The sequence below is a fragment of the Apus apus genome, chromosome 1 (assembly GCF_020740795.1).
Source record: "Apus apus isolate bApuApu2 chromosome 1, bApuApu2.pri.cur, whole genome shotgun sequence".
NCBI lineage: Eukaryota > Metazoa > Chordata > Aves > Apodiformes > Apodidae > Apus > Apus apus.
This window is the reverse complement of record NC_067282.1, coordinates 136,303,555-136,325,187: the sequence shown is the minus strand read 5'-3', so window position 1 is coordinate 136,325,187 and position 21,633 is coordinate 136,303,555. Positions and strand designations below refer to the sequence as shown.

Here is a 21,633-nt window from a genome sequence, read left to right as displayed (position 1 = left end):
TAGTGGTTTCTGTTTTGTTTAGGTTTTAGTTTAAATACTCAATTCATGAAAGTACATTTTATAGGTTAGTAGACAAATGGAAGTGGTGAGTTTTTTTTGTAATATTCTATTACCTAGCTGAGTCTTCCTTATATTAATAACTTTTAATTGCTACGTTAGCTTTTTTTCAAATGTTGCCTGTGTAAGGGATAATAACATGTCTGATGAGCTTAGTTTCAAGAAGTGGTGTTTGTCGACTAGAGGATGTGTGCACTGAAGCAAATATAGGACAAATTCTGCCTGTGGACTCAACTGTTGGTCATCTAGTAAGCCAAATTCATTCTCAGAGTAACTTGAAAGTTAAGAAATGCTATCCCAAATGGTGCCTGCTTTCAGGAGATACAAGCAAGCATCCGTCTTCATTGGACAGTTTCATTGGACGGGGACCCACAATTTCAGTGGCCCTAAAAAAAAGAAAGACTGGCCACGAGTAGAGGTGTTCTGAAAATTAGGTTTTTAATAATTAGAACAGTGGGATTCTGGAACAGTACGTTGAAACAAAAATAATCCCAAACTATACAGAAGAGCTGTATAAGCAAATGAAAAGGATCACACGACATGCTAACTGCGGCATCCAAAGGACAAACCTGATGACCTAGAAGACCCCCTGCAGTCCTGTAGAGTCATGTAGTATTTGTATGCGGTTACAAAGAGAAAAACATGAACAAGCCGTAAGATTTACCATGTGTTCTTCCAAAGAACTATTACAAACCCCACAGGTTAATAAGAACATTGAACATTAAAATACATATTGCAAATACTGAAGTGTGTCACAGCTGTCTGCATTCTTCTGACTTTCTCTAAAGACAATACTGAAAGAAGTCTATACTTATTTAGTGTTCACTTGACAAAATTTTGCATTCTTGTGTAGCATAGCTGTCGTTGACAAAATAGCTGAAGGAAGTTATACACTAAAATCCATTGCAAATTTTGCTTAGGAATGGCAGCTTAAACTGACAGATAGCAAGAAAGTAATACTGCCCGTGTGACTCTTCTGTTTTCATTTTTTCCCTATCTTGGAGGCTAAGCATTTCAGTGAGGAAATTCAAAGTTTGCGAAGTTAAAAACAATCAAGGACAGAAGGGGGATTTTAGGCAATCCAATTAGCATTCATTATTTTCAGCATCTTGTGTAGCATAAATTCTGTTTTTCTTTTGTTGGCACTTTTGAAAAAATAACAGCTATTGATGAGGCCAGTTAAGCCCTCATGGCCTGACAAGGTATCTTTGCTGTAGTTGTGTGAGCACAAGCTAGAAATGATGCTGAGAGAGTGAGACCCTCTACAATCAATTCTCATTGTTATTTTTAGTGGGCTTTTTTTTAGATGTACTGTATACAGTAGAACCTTATTAAAGCCTCCCTTAAGATCCTTAGATAATCACCATCACCAGGCTGCTTCTGAGAGGTTTTCAGCAAACCATTTTTAAACACAGCAATATATTGATTTCTGAGGAGGGCAAGTGGGAGGTTGCTAATCTGGGCACTTGGGTCAAAGCTAGTGTTCATGTCCCCAATTCCTTATTTTAGTGGGAGTGGGCAGCAAGTGTAGGCGCATCTCTGTCACTGATTAGAACTTGGTTGTTAGTTTTTGGTGCTGGCAGTCTGAAAAACCGTGAATGTTGTCTCTTAAATGTAGAACAGATGCAGATTTTTACTCTGATGAAATTAAATGGGGAACCAACACTGACAGGGGCATGAAGAATTTCAGAGGTGACAGCAAGAGGATATAGTGGTTTGTTTTCATGTTCAGATCTGAGCTGAGGGATAAGTATTGTAATGCTTGCAAAAATCTGGTATTTTGAGGCTGAGTATAAGCATATTAGGGTGAGATGGACAAGTCTTAGGGCTTCATGTTGTCGGGTGAAACAGGTACATGAGTCTGAAAATTCGGTTTCCTAAGATTTTCTGGTCCCTATTAGTTTGGTATCAAGATGTGAAATGAGAGGGTTACTCCTTGCTTTCCTTTTTGAGAGTCTTTTACCAGCATAGTCCATGTTTAGATCTAGCAGCAGTCTCTGATACTTGAGCAGCAAACATTGTTAAATTAGCTGTGGTGCCACCCAAGGGGGATGGCATCAATCTTGGGTGCTCCTCTATTTTATTTTCTAAATAATCCCAGACAGTTGTGGTCACTTGTTCATTTGGCAAGGGAAGCCATGAATTTCCTCATTGTTATTTTGAGATAAGTAAAATAAGCAGAGGTCCACATATCAGTGAATGGAATAATTAATTCTCTTTTTCCTGCTTTTCTTCATTGGAGTTCAATGTATTGTCAGGAACGATGACTTGAGGCAGAGGGAATTTGGGTTCCAGTGAAAGGGGCAGCTGGCTCTGGTTGCTAGGACATCTTTGTCTTTGGTCAAGTAAGTGTATGGAGTTAAGAATAAATCCCCCAAAACCAGCTCAGATGAGAGAGTAGTGTCAGACATTAGGAAAGGTTTTAGGTGTGATGAAGGGTGATTCCCATTCCTCTCCCTCATTGATGATGGTCTTTTTCTCTCCAGCTCGTGCCTGGGACTGTCTCTGTGCTGTCATTTATTCCTGGAGTTTGAGGTGGCTCTAATAGCTAAAAAATCCCTTTGCTTGTTTGTGCTTGGCTGGAAGATTGCAGTCTTGCCTTTTTTATCGGGACCCGACCATTGTAATCCTTGCCAGTGTGATTTTTAACTGAGATTATTTCAATGCATTGTGCAGAGGGCTGATATTTAGGACACTACAAAGAAGATAATCACTCCTGCAGAATGCCCTTCTGAATGACGTTTGCTATAGGGGACACACTGGATCTGCTTTTTGACACCTTCATTGGGATTCTTACTTATTTCCAGGTGCAGCTCAACCAGGTGCTAGGGAGTAGCAGAAAGCCCTGATTATTTTGGCACCTGACTCAGCTCTAGAATAGAAAACTTCAATTCTGCCACTAGGCCTTCTTGAGTGACCTGGGGCAAACCATTTCCCACTTGAGGACAATGATGTCTCTCCAACTAAACCTGGAAAATTACACAACTGTTAGAACATACAAAGTCCTTGTCAAATTTGACACAGACAAGCGAACGTTGTCAATATCAGCCAATCTAATGAAATTCCCTGCTTTTCACCACAAACCTTACTTGAGACATACACCCATAGACTGGACAGCTAAAACACTACTACTGTAATGATAATGACCTCTTTTGTAAAGCACTGAGATCTAATTATGAGAAGCACTATACTAAACGGCCTGGTTGGTCTAATTGGGACCCTCAGAGTAACAGCCCTCAAAATGATTGTCTTCCACAGGCCAGGAGGAAATTTTTTCGTGTACTGGTTTATGTCTCCCAGCTTCCCTAAGTCTGAGTTGGTTGATTATTCAAGGTATGGTGCAAGGTTTAGTCTTTCATTTGTTGTATCAGAAGAGTGGTTGGAGTGTATCAGTTTGCTTTATAGGTTTTTAGAGGTATAATAAGATACTGAGCTGGCATCCTGGGAGTGATATAGTGCAACAGTTAAAATACATTTATCAGTAATACTCTTGGTTTAATTGCTGTTGCTATTCCATGTAAGACTTGTATCCTTTCTGTCCTTACAACCACTTCCTCAAAATACTGGATCCGTAAGTCTCCTGCTGAGATTTTTTGGTATGCCTCCTTTATTCTTCTCCCCTGTTGATTTTCAAACTTTCAAGGACTAGATTTAAATCAAAGGGCCTGTCTTTGACTTTAATAAGCTTTTAATAAAATCTGAAAAAAAAAATGCCACCAACACCCGTACAATAGTAGTTTTTATGAGGGTTTGCCTCCCTGCTCTAACCCCACAAGACCCCATATTCTGTGAATATAGCTCCCCTACACACCTGGCTATAATTAAGTAGTCTTTGTTTTCCTTTCAGTCTTAGCCTTATTTCACCAAACAGGGTGTAATGTAGTATTGGGGGGAGCTTATAAAAGAACCAGCTTCCACGTAAAGTAAAATCCTGACTGCCTGGTGAACATGCCACCCAGTAAGAGACTTACTTATTTCAAGGCAAGTTTTAAAATGCTGATTGATTTGAAGCTGTGGAGATCTCCCTTTACAGTAGGATCATTAATTTTCTTATTATATTTTCTGTCACGATCCCCATCCTGATTTTTTTGTTTGTTTAATGGGAAGTTGCAAGTAGGTGAGGATTTTCTCAGAGCCCTAGAAACCTGGCCATGTGAAGCTGACCAGCAGATAAACTGGTTAATGAGAGCAGATCCCCCACATTAAAGCACTTCAGTGGGGTTTGGATTGAAAAGGAAAACATGGAAGAGAAGATGAAGGGAATGCAATATGGACATCAGCACGTGATCTTGCTCTGCTTTCAGGTAGGACCTAGCACAGCAGTTTTTAACAATCAGCCCTTGTGTGTTTATGTGTTTTCCTTCCCTCCATGTTATTTCACAGTTATCTGTTAGTAACAGCAGTATTATTACACACAGATTAAAAGACCGGCAGCTTTTCGGCTCCCGGACAGTTGGCCGAAGCAGAGATTAGAGATAAAAGTTAATCCAGTGAGGTAATAGCAAAAAAAGAGTACAAAGGCATGAGATGAGCCGATAATGGTTTGTTTAGGTAAGAAGGCTTCCCTTGCCTTGGTGATTGGCTCTTGCTCGGTGGTGCTCTGGGTGATCGCTTCCCAAATCCTTTCGAAGGTTTGTAAGGGTTAGCTGTGGGCTGGAGAGAGAGCTAGGGGAAAAATACGGCAGCCAGCAGTGGTAAAACATCATGAAATCATTCTAACCGTACATGGAAGGTGCCGGACCATGGGGGACATGAGAGATGTTTTCTTCCACAGCTGCAGAGCTATTAGTCAGTTAACACTTGGACGGAGGGAGGTTAAAACAGGCTGTAAGTCGGGGTTTAAAATATCAAAGAAACGTATGTTTATGTTTCTCGTAAAGGGAAAATAACTTGAAAATGTAACAACATGAATATGACTGAGAGTGGTTAAAATGTTAATAGTCTGATAGATTTAAAGTTACATTTCTCTTAAGTTTCACTGTTCCTGGCTGTTTCATTATACCTATTGCATGTTCAGAGAGAAAAGTTTCAAAGATACTTTTGTATTTCATATATTTAGGAATGCTTTTAAATCTGCATGGCGTCACAAGTGAAATTCAAATAAACCCATCCCTTTATAGTCAAGTTATGAAGGAATATTCAGCAGAAGATTAGGAACATGAAACAAGTGAATTTTTACTTTTGTACAGCCCTATCATATTTTGCAGCTAGCACAGATAAATACGTGGTTTAAACAGAAGCTATCTGCCAACCACTGGCAATTCAGCACTTTGCTGCAGTCTCGAAATTGAAGAGGTGAAAATTCATATCTTTGTTTTTTTAAACAAAGATTGAGAAAATCAGTAGCCTTTCCGATTCTTGAGTATAATAATAATATGATTTTGAAATAAGCAATTAGCAAGTTAGAATTACTGGACCTGCATTAAAACTGGCTATTGCTCACGTGAGGCTAAGAAGTGAACTGTAATAGAAAGGATTGCTATATTAGGGCATCTAGCCATCAGAATTGATGGAAGAAAAAAATTGCCCTCCCATTTGCTTCTTTGTACTCATCTTCTTATGAGGGTAGGAAAGTAGTATGAATACCAAAAGGCACAATTATGAAGAACTTCAGAGTGATGATAAGAATGAGTTCCACAAGATACAATTTGTTTTAATATCTGTATTTCTTTAGTTCTCCTAAGAATCTGTTTCAAGGAGTCAGTAAATCAAACTCCTGTTTATGCTTCTTTTCTGTCAAGGATTGGATAGAAAAATATTAATTAATATCTCACTCTGAACATAAATGAAAATTATGTGTGTCATCACTATAAGGAGGTCTTGGAAGGAAAAGTGATGAGAAGGTTGGAAATTAACCAGTCAGTTTTTTTCCCTACTTATAAGGAAGTAAAAATATTATTTTTAAGTTTTTTTGGTGTTTTGTTGGTTTTGTTTTTATTTGTTTTTGTGTTTTTTTTTCCATATCATAGGAAAGTACTTTGATCACTCATTAGAGTGTTCGCAACTCTTCCAGGGTCTGTAGACTGTAGGACAGGCTGGCCTGGTAATATTTGTAGATTAGTGTACAAATTAATGAAATCTGAATTGTTCATAATCATTGTCTGAGAGAGCTCCTTTGAGATTTGAGACAAAAATAGTAGTTAGCAATCAGTAAGTATTATACTGTGTCTTCTTTCTGCAGTTACACACAACCTGAAGTGTTTGCAAAAAGCCATCTAACAGTGGAATGAAAACACCCCTCCACAAATCAGTAATCTGACAGTTTTACTTGGGAGACCCACCATCTTTCAGGAAATACCAGTTTCCTCCAAACATAGAAACAGAGAATGCTGTAGGTACATGGCAGAGCTACAGACTGTCACCTTCTGATGGGTGAGATCCTTTCATTGCTAAAGTAACACTTAAGATGTCACAGAGGCAGTATATCCCCCTACAGAACGGTGTCTAGAAGTGTCTTGCGTGGTGACCAGAGCTGCAGACACTACCAGGAGGCTAATTTCTGAATAAAAAAGGGTGACAGGTGGGAGCATTCACTTTCAGAATTTCCTGACGGGGGAAAAAAAAAAAGGAGCATTTTTAATAGCTATTTTCAAGTCAGGTCTGTCTTTTTTGCAAGCATTTGTCCAAATATGATGGATTTTTACATCCTTCAGTGCCTGAAAGCCTGTAAACTTGCCAAGGTGTGTCATGTCCTGTTTTGTTGTTTTGGTTTTGGCCATAGAAATTCCAGTCCCATTTTCTCTTTTTTGTGCTTGAATGAGCAGGAAAAACAAGTCAGGGTTTGGAGAATGTACTTTCCAAAGGAGCTCAGCTGAATTGCTCTTCCTTAAATAATTCTGAGGCTCCTTGCTTCCGGCTTAGTTAGATTGGTACAAAGTCAGGTTATGAAGTTGTAAGAAGTTGTAAGAAACTGTGGTAACAAAATTTAGCCTAGATTTTTTTCCTTAGAACAATTAGATGAGAGAAGGAAGCTAGAAAAAATACCAACCTCTCCATTTGCCAAAATAAAGGTCCCATTCCTCTCTTCTGTTCACAGGTAATTCATGTTTCTGGATAACAATTTGCCATAGCTTTCATCAACACTGCTAATAAAATATGTTTCTAATAGAATTTCATGGTGCACATAGTTTGCAGATAATTGGTTTAGGAGTAAATTGAGGGGAGTGTTTTTCTCCAGTCTCTCTTTTTATCATTTGCTGCTACTGTGTGTCATTCAGAGTCCAACTCAATCAAGAGTCTATTACTGATAGCTGAACAATGTGGTGCCTACAGATCTTTTATGATGCAAAAGCAGGCAGTTGCATTGTGCCTGTTTCAAAAGGCATGACATAAAAAAAGACCGAGAGAAAGAACTTTACATACAGGCTTTTAGATAGGAAAGTGATTCATTTGAAATAGGTTTGGCAATCATTTCCTTGTTTAGAAACCTAAATTCAGTAACCTAGCTTCTTCAAGATTTTAATTTTTTGAGAGTCAAGGAAGTGATGTGAAGTTGGGGTCTCTCTCCATTTAGTATGTCAGGGCTGCTGTGCTCCTCCAACAGTGTATCTCAATGCTTCACATATCCTTAACTTTTCCCAAACTAAAGAATGAGAAAATAAGACAATTTTAGCTCTCTCCAGCACAGTTTGGTACCATCACATGCAACAGTCTGTGTAGTACCAGCAGTTGGTGTTATAAGCTTCAGCACTCAGCATCAGAAGGGAAACACAGGTTATCCAGGTTTTTTTAAAAAGCAAACTAAAACATTTTTTGAAAGTCTTATCCTGATGAATGACTTTCTCTTAACTGAATGGGTTTGTTCCCTTTAGGACTAGTGTACAAATTACATGAATAGCGTATTTCTTGGTCTTTTGATGTGGGTCATATTGGAAAAAGTCTCCCATTTTCCATTGTTGAAGTTGAACTTCACAAAATGATAATGACTTGATACAGCCCTCAGTTTAGATGATATTAAAGTATTTGTGCACTTCTTCTTAACTGTGATAATGTATAAATAAGGAAGAAGATCCCACAAAAACAGTCTTTTAAACAACATTTTGTCTTTGTTCATTAACTTACAGGGTCAGACATGCCAGAGAAATAGGTGTGGTTTTGTTGTGCTTTAGTATATTGGTCTAGACCAAAAAGCTGAAGTCTTAAACCCCAGAAAAGTGAGGAAGAATTAAAAATACCCCTAAGTTTTTTTACTTGTCAGAATCATAGTCTTTTATTCCAATTGCCCTATTCCTAACTGTAAAAAGCTGTAAAGTTAAATGAAAATCAGATACTGTGATCACAAATCAAACTGTAATTTATAAAAGAAATGTAGCTTCACTGGGGTACGATTGGAGTTTCCTGCTGTACTGCTCAACTCAAAAGTTGTACCTTTCTCCCAGAGATACAGTGTAGGGAAACAGCAGTGATTGATGTTGCTCTTGTACAGTGCTTTGCAAGAGTATGTGTCTGGAAGTAAAATCTGACCACTGATAAAATATATTCACTCTGAATCACACAGTTTTTGTATGCTATATAGTATGAAGTAAAAAAGTAACATTTTTTCTTTAGCTTCTTGCACCTTCATGTGTTAGTAGGGCAGTAGGAAATAGAAATGAAAAAAGTAACAGGAATCTCTTTATCATAAAAAGTGAACATTTAGAAGATTTAGAGGAATTTGCTTTTCTCTGTTTTCAGAAACAAGATTCTATACAGAGATGATTGTTTTGATCAGAGACAATAGTCTTTTACAAAAAAACCCCAACAAACCCCCACAAAAAAAAACCCCAACCAGCCAACCAACCAAAAAAACCCCCAAACCCAAAAAAAGCCACTTTAAGCATGATCTCCATCAGCCGTTCACAGGAAGATGTAGGGGATTTTCCTTCTATTTTTTCCCCACTGTTCTACTGGTCTGGGTTTATAGGTGGGGTCAAGTTGGGAAGCGTTAAAAATCAGAGCAGAACAATTTTTGGTATGCTTAACATTTATCCAAAAGTAAGGAAAGCCATTCAAAAGGCTTTTTTAGTGAGTGAACTTTCCTGATGGTTTAAGAGACCCAGGTGATTCCGGGAGTCTCAACAACGTCTATAATTTTAAGTAATTACCTGAACTTTCGGAGTTTTAAAGGTTATTCCCATCACTAGCGGTACAATACGTTGACCGTGACTGGCAACTTCAGGGAGCATGCAGTTTTTACTCTATTGGCTACTGTTTTGTTCATGCACTGCTCTGTATTCTTGACAGCAAATTGATTTAACTTGCAGCAGGAAAGAGAGAGTGTGTGTGTGAGCGTGCAAGCGAGTGCGCAGGAGAGACGGAGAGAAAGAAATGTGCCTATATGAAATGTACTGGGGGGGGGGGGGGGGGGGGCAAGGCGAGGATACTGAATGGCAACATTTAGGCATTGACTGTGACATTGTATTAACCTTTTTAATGGATGTATGTAATAAAGTGACATGTAAATGGAGCACAAGGGGAGATATGACACTATATCTGGAAAAGGATAAAACAAGCAGTGAATACTGGGCTATTATAGCAGTTTGCAAACCTTGGATAAACTCAGTCAGCGGTTGTATAATTGGTTATTCAATCCCGACCCTTGTTCACAGCTCAAAGCCAGGAACACTGAGACCTGTTGCCAATTTGAGTGAATGCAGTGACTGTACTCGGCCGGGGCCTAACACTGGAGCCAGGCCTTTTCCTGTGGGCTGGTTTCCACCATGTCTGGGACTGGCGCGGTGACAGTAGCCCTTTTGTTGTGAAAGGCTGGCTGGTACTCCCCTCCTTTGCAAAATGTCTAACAGCTACACAAATATAAGAAAATAGGAGAAGGGACTTACTGTAGCTTTTCTCTTACCAAGTTAAACGTGGAGGCTTTGAGAAGGAGGCAAAGTCCAAGAAATAAGGAGAACTGAAGCATGTTGTGAAGAGTTATCGCAAGATAAGGAAAGCGCCACATTCTTCCCATGTATGATACAAACCATGGGGAAAACTGGATTCTCTTAAATCATGTGGGACACACACTGTACATCCAGAGCAATATTCTGCTCTCTTTCAAAATACTCGCCCCTGCATGTGATGTTGTCTTCCAGACTGTGCTGAGCAGCCAGGGAACGATGCTGTGGAGAAATTATTCCTGTGGGCCTGCTGCAGTGTCCCCTCGCATGAGCACAGGAGCTCCTGCGTGGACCCACTCCATAAAAAGTTCCAGAATGTTGATGTTGTCATCATGGGTTTGTTAGAGAACCACTGGTATGGAGGTTGTCTCTCACATTATGGAGGCAGCATTGTATGAGCCAGCTGGAGATGAACAGAGAGAGTGTTACAAGTACCCCGGCTCCCTCCACCCTCATCCCTACACACACAACTTTCCAGTAAAATCAGGGAACTATTTATGGAATGTCCTGACTCAGAGGCCAGCTGTTTCTCTTCTAGTAAAATGGTAGTTAGAAATAAATCAGAAGGTTTGATTTTCGTTGATGAAATTATGAATATTCAGTAATATATATAGAAGATGAGCTTAGATGAGCTAATGGTCCCTTTTGGTTTCCAACTTTTTGTGAATGAATCTGCAGTGCTATGAATCTAGAGTTTCTCGTTTCTTTTTATCCTGTTCAGTCCCTTTAGTCCCCACTTTTCTCTGCCTTTCAGTAGTGGCATCTTGCTCCTTTACATGTATTATAGTTTCTACACGTACCTAGGTTAAATAGTAGTGTTTTTGTCATGTCATCAAACTGCACCACATCGGAGAGAAGGGAATTACTGACACAGCAGATTATGCACAATCTTTTTAAGTTACAAAATAAAATCGAGGTAATGGTTAAAAAATATATGCCTCTAGATCACAAAGAGATGGGCTTGGGGGCTAATCTCTTTGCCATTCTGATTTACTCTAGTTCAGGGAAAATAATACAGAGTGCCCAATTTAATGAAAGGCTGCAATTCAATCAAGAGGTTCTGCTGAGGTCATATAATATAAATGGTTACAGCACCTCTTGACTGAGTTACAGCCTTGATAATAATTCAGTACTTTGTTGTTATTTATGAGGGTAACTTTTCAAAGCAATCTGCATATCTCCCACTAAAACCTGCTTTGAAAATTTTATACCGTGATGTCATTGAAAAAGAATTTTTTTCTTTTGGTAAGAAAGGAAAAAAAAACCAACACAAAAAACAACACACCAGCAAAATGAGAGGGGAAAGGAATGCATTGTTTTAGAATAGAAAATTAATCACTTGGAATGGACTGGTTATTGTGAAGCAAATGCAGAAAGAGTATTGAACTTGCGATACATGAGAAAAACTACAGAAACTCCTGCGGAGGCTTTTAATGGAAACTACACCACACTATCTCATTACAAACACAGCTTTGGGAGGGAAGAGTTATAGCAGTGGAGGAAAAGTGGTGTTATGGAAATACACATATTTTTTACAGTCACAGTTAATGTAGCTCAGCCTTAATTGAAGTATTGTTTGGAGCAGCAGGAACACATGGTAGTAGGGACTCCTGGAACTTGGGTGCTTTGGGTGTTTGTATGAAGAAGGATGTAGCACTGGTGAAACTCGAATGGTTTAGTGGTCAGGAGAACTGAGCTGAGTCCGCTGAAGCCTATCCCTATTGATGTTAAAAAATCCACTAAATATACACCTTATCTTCTTAATCCCTCAAATATGATCTGTGTTTTATGTTACAATGCAATATTGTCTGCAAGGATAATGCACTGATGTCTCCCTTAGGTCAATGTTTCCAATTTAGTGAATTGTAGGTGTCTGACTGGAGAGTCTACACTCTTCAGTGGAAGAGTGAATGCTTGAGATGCCTCATTAATTTAATGTAGCTAAGAGACTAGTGAGCTTAAAGGATTTTGTAGTAGCCCCACAGAGAACTACCCAAATGTAATTTAAATAGGATGGAGGAAACTTTTTATTCCTTTATTTTCTCCAAGTTAGAAATGTTCAAGGTGGTAATAGCTGCTTTTGTTTTAAACTTAAAAAAAGTATCTGAAATATATATGGAAACAAGTGTTTCAATTAAACTCACATCAAGGCTTTGCAGAAGCTTTTGTGCAGAGTGCTGTAGCATTGCACACTTTTTTTTTTTTTTTTTTTTTTACTAGCAAAAGGTAAATGGGAGAGGGAAGAAAGGTAAAAAAGCACAACACACTGCCTACCAATTAAACCACACGTCACAGCTGAGCTACACTTCTTCAACTCTGAATTCTTGGAAAACAAAAACTTTTCTGTGATCAGTTGTTTTAAAATTGAATATCATTCACAAGGCTCTCTGACAATTGAAGAATTTCTGTTATCAAATTTAGAACTCACTAGTAAATTCCATCTAGATGCAGTAGGAATTTGCAAATTTAGAGGACAAGTTTTATGAAGATCTGCAAAAAGTTTGATTTGTGGATGGCTGCATTACATTTCTCCATTTCACTTCTCTACCTGAGTTAGAAAGAGATGATTTTTTTTTTTTTCCAAATAAGAATCTACTTTTTTTTTTAGTGAAGAAATATTGTCGTTTGAGATTGAGAAATGCATATTTCTACCTTTCCTATGAAAACCAGTTATTTTACATTTTCCTTAATCCCCTGGCTATATAACAAATAATATCCTGGGTGTTCTGTGATACATAAAGCAAAAGTTGGTGGTGCCATTTTTAGCGTTGTTCTGTTTTCCACTTTCTACCTTGCCATCCTTGCAAGGGTAGGCATAATGTATTTTATATTATGGCATAGAGTGTGACCTTTACTTTTTTAATTAGACTGCTTTTTCTGTATTCATGATTCACTTTCTGTTGAAATAACTGGAAAGATGCTCTCTTTGATATACCAGGAATTAGATAGGACCCTTCAGCTCCATCATATGCTATAATAGGGCTTGAGAAATGCATGAGCAAGTGGGAAAGTTTCCCAAAGACATATGAGGCTGTGTGAGAGACTTGGAAGGTTAGCCTCCGTTTTACACCAAGTGTCTATTAAGACTCTTCCATTTCTTCAGCAAGGGAGCAGGAAGCTGTAAATTGGTGGTGTAGTGCTTAATGGCTGTGTTCATGTAACCAGGAGGCTCTGAGTTTAAGTCAGTAGTTAGAACATAGGAGAGAAGGGAAGACAGCACAGAATAATTCATTCTTTCTCAGCTGTTCTTTGCTGTAACCATTGCATTTTATATGGCAGTTGACCATGTCTTTTTGTCATTCATGTGGCTTATTGCACCCTTCGCCTCCCGTGTATACTGGAAAATACTGTTGAAGATGGAAAGGGGGAGATGGGAAGGCATGATTGTGTGGTTTTTGCCAGTTGCAAGTTTTAAGACTTTGCTGAAAGCTGCAGTCGTCAGTGTGGTTATGTGATACAGAAATTTATTCCATCGGCTTTCAAGGTATAGACTGCTTTCATTTATGCCATAGCATCCCCCCAGGATTAAGTCATTTGTTGCTCTGGCATTCTCTTAAAGCCTGGTCACAAAAGAGAAGTTTCTGAACAATGGGCCTGTTATCCCATTCAGCCTTTTCTGATCTATTAAATTCCCTGTTACACCATTCTGCAATTACTCCACACCCCACCTTCCCAGACCCCCTGTTCTCAAGCAATCTGGGAATTTGCCCTTGTCATTTGCCTCACTCCGCAGGAGCCCCACATCCCTGTATCCACTTTTGATACTGACTGTGGGTCCTTTTCTGTGCTTGGTGTACTCACACATACTTAGTATGACTCTCCTTCATACCTGCATACCAGAGAAACATTTAATAATGTTTATTCTAAGACTTCTCTATCTTATTGAGAGAAAAGTAGGTTTAAAAGAAAATATTTCAGTCTCAGTTTTATCTCAGGGTTGAAAAAGAAAGGCAAAATTGTGTGTGGTTCTTTTTCCAAACTATTCTTACTAGATATGAAAGAAATCTGTGTGTAAACTGCATACCGTTGTGCACTGTATCTGCACAGAGAGTTAGGTACCATACATGAGAGGTGAATATTAGTCACAAAACTGAACTGCAACAGATAGGATTCCACATAACAGTTTGATAATATTATTATGCAGACAAAGTTCGTTAGTGCATTTTAGATGTGTCCATGTTAAAAAGGGCATACTGTTGATAAGGGACTTCGATTTCTTTTTTCACAGCAGCACCAACAGTTCTCTGAAAGAACTGATTTCAGTGCAAACATTAAAATGTAGCTAAGTTTCTTAGGGACTTGGATATGGTCTGAGACAAAGTTCAAACTTACCCTACAAAGATAAAGACACAAGAAGACAGAGCCAGGAATGCCAGTGGTAAAGCTGCAGAGCTGTGTGCACGAATCTGTTCTTTGGCTTCTTTCATAGATCTGTTCTTTGGTCCAATATGCTCTGAATTTAGAGATTTGGTCTTTATTTCAAGCACCACTCCAAAAAGCACACACTTTTACTGTCTGAAGGATCGTTTTTAGTTCTTGAAATATTGCATTCCTGTGTATGGGTCAAGCTTCTCATAAGGATTTGTCTCACTAATTCTTAGATCATGCATTATGATTCCTGTGTCCTGTTCTTTTATTCAGTTATAATTCAGTCCATGAGATCATGGTCATGAAGGGAAGTTTGCATTTGTTGCTTTGGTGTTGTTTTTTTTTTTCAATAGGTAGATAAGATCCCATTGAGGGTTTTGAATATGAGAGCAGAGTCTTGGGAGAGCCACAGCAGTGATTAGGACTTCAGATTTGTAAAGACCTCTCATTGACCCAGGTGATTTCCTGCTTTCTGTACCAGCCAGAGCTTTTCAGAAGATGCCTTGATCCTTTAGCAGCCATGGAAGGTAGCAATAAGCAAGACGAGAGCACAAATATGAAGATCACTGGTAGCAGCTGTCTGTGTGATAAAACAAAGTGCACCGTCTGCTCATTTACAGCAGAAGCCAGATGTTTCTTACAACCATACTGGTAGTAAGTGAAGAATGAATAGAATCCTGAACTGCAGATGTTGCAGAGAAGGTGATCCCTTCCAGGTCGTTCTTTCCTCATCTGAACTTCTTTATCCTACTTCAGTTCACTGATGTTGTCAGACTATGCAGGTGAATGCCTTGAAATTGCAAAAAGGAATTGTTTTTGGGTTTTTTTATGAGAAGGACCTAATTTCAGTGATCCTCAAGTACTAGAGGCACACCTCTTCAAATGGGTAGTTTGAGAAATCCAGGAGGATGAGTACACCTACTTGTTTTTCAGTGGAACTAATTAGCTATCAGAGCAACAAGGACAATTTGTTAGACCAGGTGGGAGAAGACTAACTCTGTGGCGGTTGATGAGATTGGTAGTACAGAGGTGAGGAGAATGTTTCTTGTTTTAAAGTAACTTCCCTTCATCAGAGGAAATGTTGACATTCTTCATATTTCTGGGATCTGTGTTCTTTTTACTAGGGAGAATGTAATGCCTATTGATTGTCATAATTGTGTAAAGAGCTGCTCAGTGAACGACCTTAATTCTTGGGAAGGTATTCTGTTCCTGCTCTGCATTCACCTTACTGGTCCTTGGTGATGCATGAAGCCATCCTGAATGCAGATGATCTTTCTCATGGAACTGGAAACTATTTGCAGAGGAAGTTGTGTTATCTTGAGGTGAATGGTTGAAGCTTAAGTTCTCTACAGTAATCTGAAAAAGTTCTACTGCAGGGTATGAGTAAGATTCCTCTCTAATAAAAACAAAATAAGATTTTGTCCCTTTAGAGTCCTGGCAATCCAAGTTTAGGTTTGAAGCTAAATCCTATTGTCTTGTGATAGCAAAAGTTCATGTTACAGCTCTTAATCTCCTCTCTCATGTTTGCCCAGGCTGCTGCAGTTAGCTATTGGATGGCTGGGGAACAGGGAGCTTGGTGTTTGTGATAATTTTCAGTGGTCAGGGAGTGGCTGCAGAGTTGCCCTGACTATCCTACTCCTTCAGTGCATTGTGTAATATAAGAACGTTTTGGATTTTGACGAATGAGTCCCTTTTCTTAGTCTTGTTCTTTCCTTGTTCTCAGTATTGTTTTCTTTGTCTCTCTTTTTTTCCCCTTTAACTTTCCTGCTTTTACTTTCTGACTTTCCCCTTGTCTAGAACTGTTTTGTTAAAGAGCTATGCATAATAGACTTTTTCTGATTCCGCTTTGCTTATTTGGGGATTACCTGTCACAAATGTTACATGGCTGACCCACCCATGTATCTCAATGTTATTAACTAACTCAGGAAGCAAGATGCTTGATCAAAAGGAAACCCAGTGTATTTCCTCTTCCTATTTATGCCGAAAATAACAGAGTCCAAAAAATCCATGAATGGAGACAAGTGAGAACAAACAGAACAACTTGTCAAGGCAGATGGAATGCTGTACTTCAGTGGAGAAGCCTGCAAATCTTGGAAGATTATTTTAAGCAACTCCAAAGATGACACTAGCTTTAATAATTTCTACTTAATTTGACATCATGTTTCCATGCAAATATAATTTACATCACAACTAGCAGTCTGATGCATTGTGAAACCACCTGCACTTCAGAAGCCTTGATTTATAGTGTGCATATTTTTTATTATTATGGTCGTTCATATCTTTTTGGCATCTGGCAATCAAGGATTGAGATTTTGTTTTCACATATGTTGTGCAAGAGGAGATTGGGATGTGTAGTTGTTTAGCATCAGGCGTATGTGCTTTAATTCTCACTTCCAGTGGTAAAACAGTCTGTCATATTTTTAAAGAGAATAGAAATCTGAGCCTACTATGTGTTTTCTTGGTTTGAGGGGGATATCCTTTTCAGTTTTCTATTTTCATTTTTTAAAAATCCTTTTTAATGGTTTTCTCAACATCCCAAATGAGTATTTTATGGTTCTTTCAGTGTTATCATTAGGTTCAAATTATAATAGTACACATTTACTCTAGGAAGTACACAGACAAGCTGATGACTGTAACCCTTTCACTACACAATTATGTCAATTTATAATTTAAACAAATGGGTCCAGATGATCAAAAGATATACATGCTCTTAGCTCAATTTGATTGGTAGCATATGACTCTAAACCAATGAGTACCATGATAGGTCAATATTTTGGTGTTTTTTAGCATTATATTTTCAACTTTAAAGTGTATTTGCACTCCAGGTAACTTACCTGCTGGTTTGCTGATTTTGTTTGGACATGGCCTGATTTGCCTTCATATTTACCTGGCTTGCCAGGACAGTGGCAAGACGGGGTTTGCATTTGATGGAGCTTATCCACTATATACAGTTTCTTGAGTAACCTCAACTAGTAAATATACGTGTACGAATGCGTGTATTCATTATTAGGATCAGAAAACATTTGGGCACGTTTTTTTTTCTCCTAGCAGTAACAGGTCTGAGTGCATCATTTAAATGGGAGCAGTCACTTTCATTTAAGGGAAAACTAACTTCTCTGCCATTGTTCTCTGAAGAGGATTATAGTACGGTTGGTGAAATGCTAAGAAGGGTAAAGAAAAATTACGTTAACCTCAGAAGAGGGGATGTCTTATTTATTGCCTGGCCTTGTAATTACCCTGCAAAAACAAAGATTGGGGAGGGGGGAAACATCTTCTTCTTATTCAGCTTCCACCTCCCCTTACTCTCACTGCCACTCCTGGTAATGTGACTAATGGTCATATCTGGATGCAGCCCTCCCCACCTCCGCTCCACTGACATCATAAATTATCCAGATCTAAATGGACAACATTCATTAGCTGTGCACTTTACAGAAAGAGCCAGCTCAGGAGCTAAGCACTCGCCCATTTTTATTAAAAGTTAAAAAGCTCCTTGCTGTCACGGAAAGGGGAGGTTGGAGGAGGTACAATGGAGGACAGTGCTGCAGAGCTAATAAATAAAAATAATAACTATTACCATTGGTTGAGTGACCCGGGGAGAAGAGCACTACCGAGCCATTTGTTGTTCCCTTTCACTTGTCAACAGCAGAGGCTTAAAAGCCTTCGCCATTGTTCAGGCCCTAATAGCACCTGTTGGGAAGATAGGAAGACAGCTGTCAAAAAAAAAAAAAAAAAAAAAAAAAAAAAAGGAAAAAAGAGGGTGGGGATTGAGGCTGGAAACTGATTATTAGTTCAGTATCATGCACTTGGGTGCAGCTGCAGCAGGACATTTCTTGGCTTCCACTGGGCAGTGGAGCTCTACCCTCCCCAGCCCCTGTGCTGACCAGGGTGGGCACTGGCACAGCCCAGAGCGCACAGGAGGGCCAGGTCAGGAGAACCCAGATCTACCTGCCCCTTTCCCAGGACAGTGATTGTTAGCCAAAAAATTTCCCCAAAACAGGCTTCAACAGCAGAAGTTGCAGCTTTGTGACAAGGGTGCTCATTTCACTTCTGTTTGGTTTGTTGGGTTTTTTTGCTTCCTTGTGTTGGCAAATAAGGTTCCTCTCTCCTCTTTGTTTTCCAACCAAAACGCTTCTATGATTCTGTGTAAGAAGGATGGAGAGGTAAGAAACTCCAGGTACCAACAGCTCCCTTTGCTCATCTGAAGGCCAGAGCTGCATGCTTTTCGGTAGTGGGAGATAATGGCTGTGGCAAGGGGTGAAAGGCAGGCTATTTAGAAAATTGTCCCCTCAGCTTCATCACATATAGTCCTTGCTTTTGTCATTTTGAGGAAAATCATGTGCACTTCAGGACTAATTTTTTTTCCATTTTCAAAAAAGTTACTTTTAGATTTTCAGGTTAAAATGCTATAGTAACTGTATCTGAGGGGTTACATTGTTGCTGTTGAATTTAGGATTTGAGAAGTACAGTGGTTGAGCTTCAGAAGGATTTCCTTGAAACTCTAGCCAAACACTGTAACTCTCAATTTATGTTTTACGATTATTTATATTATATACTTTTTTGCTCTCTTAGGGTTTTATTTTAGATTTTTTTCAAGAAAGCATTTAATTACTTAAAAAGAGACAGGTCAGCACCAAAGATCTTTTCTGTCAAAGGATAAACTGTGGAATCTCCCTGCAACATCATTAATGATGTGTCAATACCCATAAAAAGTGTGTAGTCGTCTTGTTGAATGGGATTTTTAAGCTCTCTTGCTTACTAAGGATGTACTGAAGATGTAAAAAATTAGCAGACCAAAAACATTGCCCTCTGTTAATATTAGCATGATATTATAGCCCTTTAATTAGAAACTGGCTCTGTTGGTAGCACTAATACAAAAAATGTATTTCAGGGGGAAATGTCTTTCAGTGGAGTGTCTTTGTCCAACTGAGACAGAAAAATAAAACTAAAGTGAAATTTAATGGTATTTAATTCCAGATGTCTCTGTTTTTATGTTGCTACTCTTGAAATAGTCTCTGGAAATATTAAAACATCATTGTGGTTTCAGAATTTCAGTGAAGCTCAGTCTTGATATAGTGCCTCCTTCTGTCAACTGACACAGGTTTTTTTGCTGGGTGGACCGCTCCTGAGAAAATAAATTCCTTCTTTGATTTAGAGATGCCTGGAATTGGAGAGGCATTAGAAAGTTGAAGAGCACGGATTAAGACAAAATTCTCTTTTTTCGTGCACAGGATAATTTTTTTATTTTTTTTTTTTTACTGTTGGCCTTCTTTTCATAAGGATTCCTACTGGTGTAATTATAACATCAGTGACAAATGAAAAGGTTGCTGTTCAGGTGTTTGAAAGTGAGCTACTCTGTTTCATTTGTTATTTTTGTGTGTCAGGAAAGTGCAGGGAATGTTTTTAAAACTCAGCTTATTTTTAAAAATTTGGTAAGGTTAAAGAACTCACTTCCTTCTTGTCTGTTGATTTAATTAATGTTGAATAAGATGGTGGTAGCAGGGAGTTAGGGTCATTCTTAAAATTGTGTATGCTGAAAAAAAGATGTTCCAGCAGCAGTTTGTGCCAGTGAAATGCCACATTTGACAGAATGCATTCACGATCAGCTCTTTCCGCCAGCTCACTGGCCTGGATCTCCAGAGGCAGTCAGGAGCCTAATTCCTTTCCAGAATGAGATTTATGCTCCTGAATGCCTTTGGGAATCCAAAGCTCCGAGTCCCAACAAATTTCAGTGACAAAAGATATATTGTCCTGTGCATGGCATCCAATGCCTCTGCATGCCCTTCTCTGGAGGACACAGCTGCTCTGCTACAGAATGGGAAAGGCAGAGATTGAATCAATTCTCCACTGTAATGTCTGGCCACATCCTACTGTGTATTTGCAAGGACAAGGATTTAGATGGTGGGTAATTGAGCAGTGACTACAAACTACGCTGTTCCAGTGTTTCTTCGGAATAATTAAGCTATAGTCGTTTTGGGGGTATCCTGCAAGTAATGCAGCCCCATCTCCCGGCAAATCTGAGGCAACCAGCAGTGGCTCCAGGCTTGATGTGGAAGGCCAGATTCATGGAGGTGTGAATGGAGCATGCCACTGCCCAGCTGCCCTGGCACACAGATAGGAATGCCACCCCCACAGCAGTGGAATATTTGGCTATTACTACAAAGGAGCTTGCAACCTTAGACTGTTATTGTTTAGAGGGTAATCAGTGTACACTTAGGCAATGATGTATGTACTCTACAAGTTATCATGCTGGAAACAACAGAGATTGAGCTGGAATTCCCTGTTTTTCTTAGGTGAGTATGAGGATGCAGGCAAGAGGTGGTTTTGTTGAATATGCAGGCCTTGGAAGGTCTTCATGGACATTTTATTGACATGGACATTGTCAGTCCAGAAGCATGTTTGACGGACAGACTTTTAGAAATACCTGAATTTTTAATGTTCTGAAAGCAGACTCTGTTCCAAAACTGTATACCAATAAAGAGGATTGAAGACTGAGAAAATCTTGACTGTTGCCTGTGTAACCCCAAAATGAACATAGACTCTGCTGCTGGGAGACTGAAGGACTGGCAGAAGACAGAACATGACAGGTTTGATATCTTTGTATTGTATGAGTCATATCTGGAGTGTGACACTGCTCCTGGAATAGGTGACCATTTGTTGAAACAAGACAGCCTGAAAAGTACACAGCTTATGGTGCAACTGCCAGTGCACTCAGGTGATGGAAACTATAAAAAATTCAGACAATAGCTTGACTGTCCCTTAGGGTGTAGTTGAATGAGATGCTGGTTTTGGCCACAAACCTAGCTTAAGAAGTCCCCTTGCCCTCCCCCTGTCCTGCTTAGCCATGTGTTCCTGCCTTGTGCTGTGGTTTGCTGGCTCCTCACTTACATCCTAAGGGATAATTAGTTCAACAACTGGTAGTATAGTGTATCTGAAGACTATTCTAACCTTTTCTTCCTTACAAAAGTCCTTGTGTTTTTAGGTAACTTTCTTGTCAGACTGACAGTATGCATTGGTAAGCAGTTGTAAAAATAACTGCTTCTGTATTTGTAGATAGAGTAAAATCATGTTTTTAGTAGCATTCATAGGTTACTGATTTTGATTTTAAATTCTTGAATAATTTATTTATTGTGCTATGGAACCTTTTCTGGCTGTGTGAATTATTTTTTTTAGCAGAAGAAGCAGTATTATTGTGCCAGAAATCACAATAAAAATGTCTTATCATTCATATAGTGTATATTTCATTAATGCAGCATGATGAGTATTACAAAAGAGAGCCAGCAACTTGAAAACAACTCTTGTATTATTAAGCATACACAAAAAAATGGTATGTGCA

General features: G+C 38.9%; 1 protein-coding gene across 8 annotated transcripts in view; it reads left to right on the top strand.

The window, feature by feature from the left end:
• The window catches only part of SOX5 (SRY-box transcription factor 5), a 631,122-nt gene that overhangs the window by 440,399 nt on the left and 169,090 nt on the right, over positions 1-21,633 (top strand). The window lies entirely within an intron of this gene.